We start from the raw sequence: 13,430 nt of genomic DNA, 5'->3' as shown, positions 1-13,430 counted from the left end.
TCAAATCAATACATTCAAGAAAATATTTGTATTCAATTTGCTGTAATAATTTACGCAAGGGGAACCCTGAACTGTGTAAGAGAGAAGGAAAAGGAAAGCTAAAATAGCTGGTAGGGATACAACTCCATCCAGAAACAACCACTTTCCAGAACAAATCTTTTAGAACTGACTCACTCCCAAACCTTTGTAGTGTATCAGCCTAGGTTTAAAATTATTGAATTCCATTAATTCATTAGGATAGGAAGGAAAGACTCAAAATCCATTAGATCAGATGCCAACCTCTAATATACAAACTATTTTGGAGAAGAGATCCTCCCTTCTTTTCCTTCTCTCTCTCTCTCTCTTTATGTCTCCTAGCATCTAACAAAGTTTTTGGCTTATAGCAGGTATTCACTAAATGTTGATAAGTTTTTAAATGAATGAATAAATGAATAAATGGCAAGACTTCAACAAACTATCTTCTAAAGATAGGTACCTGAAATTTTAAGTGTAGAAACAGATGCTTTCACAATTTCAACACTTACCAAATAAACCAGATTTGGGTAATATTATTAAGCAGTGTACTTTGTGGCACAGTTTGAAAAGATGATGCTTTTTGTTCTTATTTTTGCTGGTGTTTATATTCTTCATGCTTTAGCAAAGATGATACTTTGATGCTTCCACAAAGTTTAACATTAATGTGAAATAATTACACAAACATAATGTTGAAATACAGAACAAAACCAACTGTAGGCTATATACCAGCAGGAAATGCAGCAGAATGGCAACTTTCTGCTTGAGAGATTAGCACTGAGCAGTTCAATTAATCACCAAACTAGGAAAAATGAACAGCATCCTTTTACACATATAGGCTTTAAAAAATCTAAACAACTTCTCCTTAACTGCAAAACTCAATTGCAGTGATTAACTTAAATTATTTGAATAAGAAGTCAGGACATCAAAGGTCAGTTTCAGTATTATCAAAGAATAGAGAGTGCTTATAGCATTATGCTTCTTGCATCTCTAAACTGTGCATATCTTTCTATTCAAATTTCTAACTTTTGTAAAACTTAAATAAAGTGCTAGGCCATCTGCTTCATGACCCTGAGGGGATGACAATACTTATATGGAAAGGCTGTTCGAGCTGGATTCACTGATTGCAGGGAGAAGATAAATACTATTACCAACTACTAACATATGATTGATTATACCATATGAGCTAGCACAGCCTCTCATTATTATAGCATACTTAATGCAAATGAAAAAATATATATTGTTTTCAAGTTTGTACATCAATTTGTATCATGATGCACAATGCCAAGTTTGATTTATAGTACCCCTCCAAAAAACTATTGGTGCAATAGATTAAATAAATGTTTGCAACCCATATTAAAATTAGCAACAAAATAGTAGCTACACAAACCAAACTAGACAGATTCATGTTTTCTGTGTTCAGTCAAATGGTCATTTGCATATTGTTAGATTTTTGCTGTTGTTGTTGTTGCTACTTTTAGAGTTTATTAACTTCCTAGCAAATTTGAAACATCCATATTTCTTTTATGGAAACTAGGATAAATTTGATTCATTCATTATAAATTTGTATAAACAACTCATAAAAGAAGTAAAGGTAGTGAGAGTCAAGTTTACTAAGGCATATTTCAGGGAAAATGAGGTAAACAAATTGAATCATTTGGAAGAATGTTGACTGCAGATATATGGATAATGATGATTTTTCTTAAGAATGAAAATACAACCTACAGAATGGGAGAAGATATTTGCAAATGACATATCAGATAAAGGGCTAGTTTCTAAGATCTATAAAGAACTTATTAAACTCAACACGAAAGAAACAAACAATCCAATCATGAAATGGGCAAAAGAACAGAAATCTCACAGATGAAGACATAGACATGGCCAACATGCACATTAGAAAATGCTCTGCAATACTTGCCATCAGGGAAATACAAATCCAAACCACAATGAGATACCACCTCACACCAGTGAGAATGGGGAAAATTAACAAGACAGGAAACCAAAAATGTTGGAGAGGATGTGGAGAAAAGGGAACCCTCTTACGCTGTTGGTGGGAATGTGAACTGGTGCAGCCACTCTGGAAAACTGTGTGGAGGTTCCTCAAAGAGTTAAAAATAGACCTGCCCTACAACCCAGCAATTGCACTGCTGGGGATTTACCCCAAAGATACAGATGCAATGAAACACCGGGACACCTGCACCCCGATGTTTATAGCAGCAATGGCCACAATAGCCAAACTGTGGACGGAGCCTCAGTGTCCATCGAAAGATGAATGGATAAAGAAGATGTGGTCTATGTATACGATGGAATATTACTCAGCCATTAGAAATGACAAATACCCACCATTTGCTTCAATGTGGATGGAACTGGAGGGTATTATGCTGAGTGAAATAAGTCAATCGGAGAAGGACAAACATTATATGTTCTCATTCATTTGGGGAATATAGATAATAGTGAAAGGGAATAGAAAGGAAGGGAGAAGAAATGGGTGGAAATATTAGAAAGGGAGACAGAACATAAAGACTCCTAACTCTGGGAAACGAACTAGGGGTAGTGGAAGGGGAGGAGGGTGGGGGTGGGGGTAAATGGGTGAGGGGCACTTAGGGGGGCACTTGACGGGATGAGCACTGGGTGTTATTCTGTATGTTGGCAAATTGAACACCAATAAAAAATAAATTTATTATTAAAAAAAGAATGAAAATATAGAAAACATGCTTGATCTCTGAATTTGAGCCTAGTTTAGATAAAAAAAAAATAATATAAACTGTGGGCTGTGAACATCAGATTTTTTCAGAAGGTAGGTGGTATTGACCTTCCTAAAAGAAATGACTCCTCTGCTCAAGGACTTGTAAGAAGAATTGTATGTAAAAAGGACACAGGGTTTCAGTAATGGTAAAGGTGACATTATAAATATTTATGGCAGCTTACAGTAGAAAATCCAAGTGTGGTAGAGGAAAAGAGAATTGTGGTCTTTCATACTTCTAACATTTGGTGAGTTATTTGCTGGTTAAATCACTTTGTGTGTGTGTTTTTTTAAGACTTTATTTATATATTCATGAGAGATACAGAGAGAGAGAGAGAGAGAGAGACAGAGAGGGAGACAGAGAGACACAGACAGAGGAGAAGCAGGCTACATGCAGGAAGCCTGATGTGGGACTCGATCCTGGGCCTCCAGGATCACACCCTGGGCCGAAAGCAGGTGCTAAACCACTGAGCCACCCAGGGATCCCCTGTGTGGATGTTTTATTCACAAAACAGTGGCTCAAATTATTGAACATCCATTTAAAGACAGCATTTTCCTTCTAATATGTTATGGAAGAAATTTAATTCTAAGTTAAAAAAGTCCTAATGTTTATAAAATATAGATAAAATATAAAGTATTATTATTATTACCTTAATATTCATCACTAATGAAATATCCTCAAGTCCCCTCCTGTACATGATACGAAGGAGTAATTTCTCCCACAGTACAAATAGACACATATACAGAAGAGAAATGACTATCGATGTTCCAGGAGCTCTACCTGCATTCACACTTTTAAGATCCAGGCATGTGAAGTTAAATTGGATATGGAAAAAAAAAAGTAATTCAGGGGTCCCCTATGTAATATTATCAAAGAAAAGAAGGGAATGGGCCTTTTAATTTAATGATTCTAAGTATTAATTGGCTTAATTAATCCATTTCTCTAAGGAGGCAATAAATCACTTTTTTCCTGGCTTGTTCTACTGACACAAACAAATGAAATGACTCCAGCTTGTTTTATATCAGGAAATCTGAGTACTCTCTTCCCCAGCAGAAGTTGGATATAAGATAAAAAACAAAAAAGTAAGAAGATTCTTTATTTCAAAGAAAGTAATCTAGAAAATAATTAACCTAAGGACAAAAATTAATGGGATAAATCATTTCCGTAAGATTAAAATTTAGGTAGCAGAAATTTAAAAAGTCTATAAGGAGAATTATTAAAAAAAAGTTTAGACTCTAAAAATGTTTTGAAACTCATTATCACCACTTAATGGTTGTATGGCAAACTGAATTACTTGACCCACAGATTCCATGTTGAAAAATACAAATTAAGACCCCTAATATGAAAAATTATTCTAAAATTTACTAAGATTTCCTTTTCCCTTCTCTCTATCCTGATGTTAGGACTGATGTTAGTCATTGTAGATAGAAAATTGAGAGGTATTAGAAAATTAGAAGGTATTAAAACTTCACTAGAAAGAATGATACACACATACATATTATCATATGGGGAATCTCAGAAAAAAAACATATCTTAACTTGACATAAGAAATGCAGCAACAAATCATGTAGCCCTAAAGTTGGGCAGGCCCAAAACAGGCTTATAAGACATTTTACACTGAACTGGAAAGAACCATTAGAGAAATTTCAAGACAGCAGCATAGTCAAGATACAGAATCAATCTAAGTGTCTACTGATAGACAAATGGATACACACACACAAACACACACACACAGGAATATTATGCAGCCATGAAAACAATGGGTTTGTGTCATTTGCAACAGCATGTATGGCCCTAGAGGGTGTTATGCTCTGTGAAATACCTCAGACTGAGAAAGACCATACAATTTCACTCATGTAGAATCTAAATACAAAATAAAACAAAAACCAAGTGAATAAACAAATAAACTGAAGGCAGAATCAAATCTATAAACACAGAGATCAAACTGATGGTTGCCAGAGTGGGAAGATGAGGTGGGAGGATGGGCGAAAAGGAGTGAAGAGGAGAGGAAGATGCAGATTTCCAGTTATGGAATGAATAAGACACAGGAATAAAAGGCACATCATAAGAAATATAGTCAATGATACTATAATAGTGCTATGTGGTGACAGAAGGTAGCTACACTTGTGGTGAGTATAACATAATACTTGTTGAGTCACTATATTACACACTTGAAACTAATATAATGTTGTGAATCAACTAGGTATAAATAAATAAATAAATAAATAAATAAATAAATAAATATCATAGGAATATCCTGAATTAACCTCACTTGGACACAGTAGATCAACAGCTATGTATGGAACAATCCCTTCAGAAAAAGTCCTGGAAATTAGCTGAGCTGTTGTTCCACAATGAAAGATAAAAGGGCCATGTCAAAATGGGTAGGAGAGGCAGAGACAAGATCTTGCCAAAAACCACACCCCCAGTATAGTAACACACAGTTGAGAGGGATTTCATAAATACAGAGCAAGGGGTTTATGCTACCTCAGGCATCCCAGACCTTGGGACCTACAATGGAGAGAAAAGCCCTCAAAGTGTCTGGCTTTAAAAACCAATGGGGCTTACATCTAGGAGATCCTAAGGGCTGTAGGGAATTGAGGCTCCATTTTTAAAGAACTTGCACATAGACTCATTCATCTTAGGACCCAGTGCAAATTCAGCAATTTGAATACCACCTAGAGTATTTATGAAATAAATTCATTTGCTAATCTTAATACATCTGCCAGAGCGGCAGGGGCCTTTTGGCCTCTCTCTGAGGTTGATGGTGCTGGTGGGCACCATTTTTGCACTGTCACTCTACTTTGCTAGTGCTGGTAGTTGTGGCCCACCTCTGCATTCTCCTGTGGTTCCAATAAAGCCAGCAGACATGCACAGAAAGCAGACTGAAACACCTACATCTCTCTATGAAAAAAAAAAAAAACAAAACAAAAACCCTATTTTACTTGTCCTAGAATTTCAGCCAGAGGCGTAGCCTTCAGGATTGCCTCATACCTAAAGGCCTCAAAGGTGAGATAACATAGGCTGGAGGTTGCGATCTTTGTGCTCTCCCTTCGCCTCACTGCAGCTTGCCAGTACCTCAAGAAAGGTTTTTATATACTTGTCTGGAACTCAGTTTTTACAAGGTAGCACCTCTACGGACTGGTCTTGAGGCCAACAGGGTTTACAATTGTGGTCCTATAGGATGCTATATATTTGCATCCTTTAAAAATTGGTGCCTGAGCATCTGGCTTCCAATTAGCCTGAAACTAGGTGCTAAGATCCCTCCCTTTGGAACACAGGCAGGGTTTGGCACAACTTTAACAGTTGGGACTGATCAAGAATAAAGCAGGTTGCTTAGACAATCACAAAGGTTTCAGAGACAACCAAGAGCCAGGGCAGGGTTGACTAAAGGCTCATCATCTGCACAAGGCGACTCATTCAAGACCGGGAAAGGAAACTATTTTACCTAATACATAGTAACAAACATAGTCAAACAAAATGAGGAAACAGAAGAATATACTCCAAACAAAAGAATATCACAAAACCCCAGAAAAAAAGCCTTAATGAAACAGAGATATTTAATTTACCTGATAGAGAGTTCAAAGTAATAAGCATAAAGATGCTCATCAAATTCAGAAGAAGAGAATAAAAACAGTGAGAACTTCAAAGAGAGATAGACAACATAAGAAAATACCAAAAGAAGTCAAAGAGCTGAAGAATACAATAATTCAACAGAAGAATACACTAGAAGGGTTCAATAGCAGACTAAATGAAGCAGAAGAAAAGATCAGTTATCTTGAAAACAAGAAAGTAGAACTCATCCAGTCAGAGCAGCAAAAAGAAAACACATAAAAAAACAAAGATAGCTTAAGGAACTTATAAAACTACATCAAACAGAACAAAATTTACATCATAGAAGTCCCAGAAGGAGAAGAGAGTAAGGAAGGAACAATGGCAAGAACAAAAAAAAAACTTATTTGAAGAAATGATGGCTGAAAACTTCCCTAATATGGGGAAGGAAACAGACAACCGGATCGAGTTAGTTCAGAGAGTTCCAAATAAAAGGAACCCAAAGACAGTTACACCAAGACACTTTATAATTAAATTTCAAAACTTAAAGATAAGAGAATCTTAAAAGACAATAAGAAAAGAACTTGTTACATATAAGGAAATCCCCATAGGGCTATCAACATATTTTTCAACAGAAACTTTGCAGGCCAGAGAGAGTGGTATGATATATACAAAGAGCTAAAAGGAAAAACAAAAAACAACAACAAAAAAATTTCCAACCAAAAGTACTCTGAGAAAATTATCACTTGAAATTGAAGGATTTTTTCCAAACAAAAGCCATGTTCATCTGCACTAAATCAGCCTTATGAGAAATGTTAAATGGACCTTTTTTAAGCAGGAAAAAAGGATACTAATTTGTAATCACAAAACACATGAAACCAAAAGTCTCACTGGTAAAGATAAATATATAGCAAAGGTAGTGGATTAATCACTTATAAAGCTAGTATGAAGGTTAAAAGACAAAAGTAGTTAAAAAAAAACTATAACTACAATTGTTCTTTAAGAGATACACAAAAGAAAAACATGCAAAATGTAACATAAAAAACATAAAACATGATGGAATAAAAATGTAGTTTTAAAATATGTTCAAATTCAACCTGCTATCAACTCAAAGTAGACTTTCTTTTATAGGGAGTTATATGTGAAACTCATGGTAACCACAATGCTAAAACCTATAGGAGATACACAAAAGATAATGAGAAAGGACTCTAAGCATAAAACTAAAGAAAGCCATCAAATCACAAGGGGAGACAACATAGAGAGGAGCTACAAAAGAACCAAAAAACAATGAACAAAATGGCAATGAGTACATACTTATCAAAATTATTTTAAATGTAAATGAATTAAATTCCCCAATCAAAAGATATAGATTGACTGAATGGGCAAAGCAAAAACAAGACCCATCTCTATACTGCCTTTAAGAGACTCATCTCAGATGCAAGGACATTCACAGACTGAAAATGAAGGTATGGAAAAAGATGTTCCATGCAAATGGAATTCAAAAGAAAGCTGGGGTAACTATTTTTATGAGACAAAATAAACTTTAAAACAAAGATTGTAATTGAAGACAAAAGGTGAGCATTACACAATAATAAAAGTGTGAATATAGCAAGAAGATATAACATTTGTAAATATTTAATGCACCCAACATAGGATTGCATAAATACACAACAAATATTAACAGACCTAAAGGGATAAATTGAAAGCAATACAATAATATTGAGAACTCTTAATATCCCACTTATATCAATGGACAGATCTTACAGACAAAACATTAATTAGAAAAAATTGGCCTTATAAAAAAAAAAAGAAAAAAAAGAAAACATTGGCCTTAAATGACACGTTAAGCCAGATGGACTTAATAAATATATACAGAACATTCCATCAAAAAGCAGCAGAACATACATTCTTCTAAAGTGCACTGAAGAACATTCTCTAGATCATGTTACTACCAAAATAAGTCTCAATAAACTTAAGAAGATTAGATTTATATCAAGCATCTTTTTCTACCATAATGGCATGAAACTAGGAATTAATTACAAGAAGAAAATTCATAAGTATATAGAAATTAAACAACATGCTACTGAATAACTAAGGGTCAACAAAGAAATCAATGGAGAAATGAAAAAAAAATACCTTGAGACAAATGAAAATGAATTGTAACATACCAAAATCTATGAGTTGCAGCAAAAATAGGAGAAATTGAGAAAACAGTCCCACTCACACTGCTTAAAAATAATGAAATATCTAGGAACAAATTTAACCAAGGAAGCAAAAGACCTGCACACTGCAAACTGTGAGACATGGACGACATAAATTAAAGAAAGCATAACTAAATGAAGATATATTTTATGCTGATGGATTGGAAGAATTAATATTGTTAAAATGTCCATGTTATCCAATGCAATCTATAGAATCCTTGTAATCCCTATCAAAATTCCAAAGGCATTTTTCACAGAAATAGAACAATCCTAAAATTTGCATGGAAATACAGGGGATCCTAAATAGCCAAAGCTATCTTGAGAAAGAACAAACCCGGAGGCATCATACTCTTTGATTTCAAACTGTATTACAAAAGTATAGTAATCAAAATAGTATGGTACTGGCAGAAAAACAGACACATAGATCAATGGAACACAGTATATAGCCCAGAAAAAAACCCACACATTTATGGTCAGTCAGTTAATTCAGAACAATAGAACCTAGAATATACAGTAGCAAAGACAGTCCAAAATTGATGGTGCTGTGAAAACTGGACAACCACACAAAAGAATTAAATGAGAATCTGGGGCAGCCCAGGTGGTTCAGTGGTTTAGCACTGCCTTCAGCCCAGGGCCTGATCCTGGGGACCACGATCGAGTCCCATGTTGAGCTCCTGCATGGAGCCTACTTCTCCCTCTGTCTGTGTCTCTGCCCCCCCCCCCCGTGTCTCATGAATAAATAAATAAAATCTTAAAAAAAAAAAAGAAAGAAAAAGAAAGAATCTTATACCAGAGAGCTAGGTAAGATGGCAAAAGAGTTTGGGTCCTCAATTCATGTGGTTCCACAAAACTTACATAAATAACTTTCAAAACATCCTGAAGAGCTACGAATTCAACCTGAGATGTAAAGAGAGAACAGCTGGAATGCTACAGAGAGAAAAGTGATTGCTTCTGACAAGATAGGAAGGTGGAGAGAGAAAAGGTGGGGGAGGGGAGCTGTGGCAAACTGGGCCCAAAAGCTGAGCCGTGGACAATCGGGAGCTTTAAAAATCTGCACCTGAAAGAATCTTCCCTAATTGAAAAGTGCTCAGTGGGGAATAGGGCAGAATCACAGGTGGTTCAGTGAGTCTCAATATTCCCCAGGACACAATAAGGATAGGGAGCACCTAGGCCAGTGTGCACTGGGAGACTGTGGTTTGGTACTGGCAGGGGTCTGTTGGCTCCAGAGCTAGAGATCTGGCTACCATCTCTTCCCCCACACACCCCCCCCCACCTTTCACCTGGGGGAGGCATGGCCTTGCGGGAACAAAGGCCTCACATAATAAACAGCTCATACTGAGCCTAGCACCTGGCAAGGGGCAGGGCACTTCTGCCCAGGCACAGACACCTGATAATCAGTGCAGCAGACCCCTACCTCCAGAAGAACTGCTGGAAGAACAAGGGAAATGCAAGTTTATTGACCAAGTAGCACTGGAAAGCTCCAGGACTGAGGGAAAATAGTATAGAGAACTAGAGGTTTTTCCTTACAATTCGTTTATTTTTCAGGTTAAAAATTTCCAATATTTTTTCTCTTTTCCTGCCTTAAATACAATATTTGACCAACTCTTCATTTTTAAGCTTTTTTCCTTTAGACTTTCATATTTCTACAATTAGAAGTCTTAGATATATTCTTCATTATTGGATTCTTTTCAATGTATTCAACTTAATTTTGGTAGATATACAAGTTATGTTTTTTTTTTTTATCTTGTTTTGTTTTATAATGGTGGAAGTTAGTGACTTCTAACACAGAGACCAAAATACACCGAGAAACAAGTGGAACACCATATTGGTTCATTTTGTAAGACTATATTCTCTCTTCCTTCCCATTCTGCACCCCTCTTTTAACTTGTTTCTGTGGTTGATGTAGGGTCTCTATATTTTACTGGTTTATATAAATTTGGAAATGAGGATCTTCTAACGTGCAGAACAAAATACAGTCAGAAACAAGAGGATCACCTTCTAGGTCCCCTCGAGGAGACTATATTCTTTCCACTACCACTTCCTCACCAAACCCTTTTTTTCTTTATTTGTTTGTTTGTTTTTTATTCTTACTATTTTGTTTAAAAATTTTTCACTTTCATGGTCCTTTTATTTTTTTCTGTTCTTCTTTTTCTTTTATTTTCAGATCTCTGACCTCTTTGGAATTGTCTAGAGTATATTTTACTAGATTATGGTTGATATTTTTGACTCTGCTCACTCATACAACTCTGCACTGGATAAAATGACTAGAAGGAGGAATTCATCACAAAAGAAAGACCCGGAAGTAATACTCTCTGCCACAGACTTGCTGTTTGTGGATTTGAATACATGTCAGAGATACAATTCCATACATGTCAGAGATACAATTCCAAAGTACAATTATAAAATTACCAGTGTCTCTGAAAAAAAGTATAAAGGATTCTAGAGATTCTCTTACTGCAGAATTGAGATCCAATCAGGCCAAAATTAAAAATACTTTAACTGAGATGCAGTCTAAACTGGATGTTCTAACTGCTAGGGTTAATGAGGTGGAAGAGACACCGAGTGACATAGAAGGCAAGTTGATGGAAAGGAAGGAAGCTGAGGGAAAAAAAAGAGAAAACCAATTAAGAACCCACTAGGAAAGGCTTCAGGAAATTAATGATAGCTTGAGAAGGAATAATATTCATCTTATTGGTATTCCAAAAAAGGACAAGAGAAAGAGAGAGAACCACAAAGTATATTCAAACAAATCATAGCTGAAAACTTTCCTAATCTGAGGAAGGAAATAGGCATTCAGATCTAAGAGATAGGGAAGATTCTCCCCCCCAAAGAAATCAACAAAAACTGTTCAATACCTCGAAATTTAATAGTGAAACTTGCAAATTTCAAAGATAAAGAGAAAATTCCAAAAGCAGCTAGAGACAAGAGATTCTTAATTTATATGGGGAGAAATACCGGATTAACAGCAGATCTATCCGCAGAGATCTGGCAGGGCAGAAAGGGCTGGTGTTATATACACAGGGTACTAAATGAGAAAAACATGCAGCCAATAATACTTTATCCAGCAAGACTCTCATTCAGAATAGAAGGAGAGATAAGAACTTCTAGGATAGATAGAAATTAAAAGAACATGTGATCACAAAACTGGCTCCACAAGAAATATTAAGGGGAACCCTGTAAAAGAAGAAGGGAACCCAAAGAAACAATCCACAAAACAGGGATTGAATAGGTACTACTATTGCCCTAAATTCATATTTTCCAAACGTTACTCTGAACATGAATGGGCTAAATGATCCCCTCAAAAATGCAGGTATCAGACTGGATAAAAACACAAGACCCATCTATATGCTGTCTATGAGAGACTCATTTGAGACCTAAGGATACCTCCTGACTGAAAATGAAGGGGTGGAGAACCATTTGCCAATCAAATGGTCCTCAAAAGAAAGCTGGGGTAGCAATCCTCATATCAGATGAATTAGATTTTATGCCAAAGACTATAATAAGAGATGAAGAGGGACACTATATCATTCTTAAAGGGTCTATCCAACAAGAAGGCCTAACAATTATGAATATTTATGCCCCTAATGAGGGAGCAGCCAAGTATATCAATCAATTAATAAGCCAAGTAAAGAGATACATAGATAATAATACATTAATAGTAGGAGACTTCAACACAGCACTCTTAGCAAAAGACAGATCTTCTAAGCAGAACATCACCAAAGAAACAAGGGACTTGAATGATACACTGGACCAGATGGATTTCACAGATATATATAACATTCCCTCCTAGTGCAATGGAATACACATTTTTCTCAAGTGCACATAGAACTTTCTCCAGAATAGACCACATACTGGGGCACAAATTGGATCTCAGCCAATACCAAAATATTGAGATTGTCCCCTGCATATTTTTAGACCACAATGCTTTGAAACTAGATTCAATCACAAGAAAAAATTTGGAAGAAAGAAACTCAAACACATGGAGGTTAAAGAGCATCCTACTAAAAGATGAATGGGTCCACCAGGAAATTAGAGAAGAATTAAAAATATTCATGGAAAGTAATGAAATGAAAATACAACTGTTCAAAATCTTTGGGATACAGCAAAGGTGGTCCTAAGAGTGAAATACATTGCAATACAAGCCTCTCTCAAAAAATTGGGAAAAATTCAAATACAAAAGCTAATCTTGTACCTAAAGGAAATGGAGAAAGAAGAGCAAATAAAGCCTAAACCAAGCAGGAGAAGATAAATAATAAGGATTAGAGTAGAACTCAAGGACATAGAGATCCCAGAATAATTATAGAACAGATCTACAAAACCAGGAGCTAGTTGTTTGAAGGAATTAGTAAGATAGACAAACCCCTAGCCAAACTTATTAAAAAGAAAAGAGAGAAGACTCAAATTAATAAAATGAATGAAAGAGGAGAGATCACAACCAACACCAAGGAAATACAAACAATTTTAAATACATATTATGAACAACTATATGCCAACAAAGTAGGCCTTTTGGTAGAAATGGATGCATTTCTAGAAACCTAAAAATTACCAAAACTGGAACAGGAAGAAATAGAAAACCTGAACAGGCCAATAACCAGCAAGGAAATTGAAGTAGTCATTAAAAACCTCCCAAGACACAAAAGTCCAGGGCCAGATGGCTTCCCAGGGGAATTATACCAAATGTTTAAAGAAGAAATGATACCAATTTTACTCAAACTGTTTCAAAGGATAGAAGTGGAGGGAGTACTTCCAAACTCATTCTATGAGGCCATCATTACTTTATCTCAAAACCAAAGACCCCACCAAAAAGGAGAATTAGAGACTAATATCCCTGATGAACACGGATGCAAAAATTCTCACCAAGATACTAGCTAATAGGATCCAACAGTACATTAACAGGACTATTCACCACGACCATGTGGGA

At 35.8% G+C, this 13,430-nt stretch overlaps 1 protein-coding gene across 3 annotated transcripts in view; it reads right to left on the bottom strand.

Moving 5' to 3' along the window:
* The window catches only part of GRID2 (glutamate ionotropic receptor delta type subunit 2), a 1,464,312-nt gene that overhangs the window by 566,720 nt on the left and 884,162 nt on the right, over positions 1-13,430 (bottom strand). The gene's annotated exons all lie outside the window — the stretch shown is intronic.

This window comes from Canis aureus, chromosome 33 (genome assembly GCF_053574225.1).
Source record: "Canis aureus isolate CA01 chromosome 33, VMU_Caureus_v.1.0, whole genome shotgun sequence".
NCBI lineage: Eukaryota > Metazoa > Chordata > Mammalia > Carnivora > Canidae > Canis > Canis aureus.
This window is presented reverse-complemented; position numbering and strand designations above follow the sequence as displayed.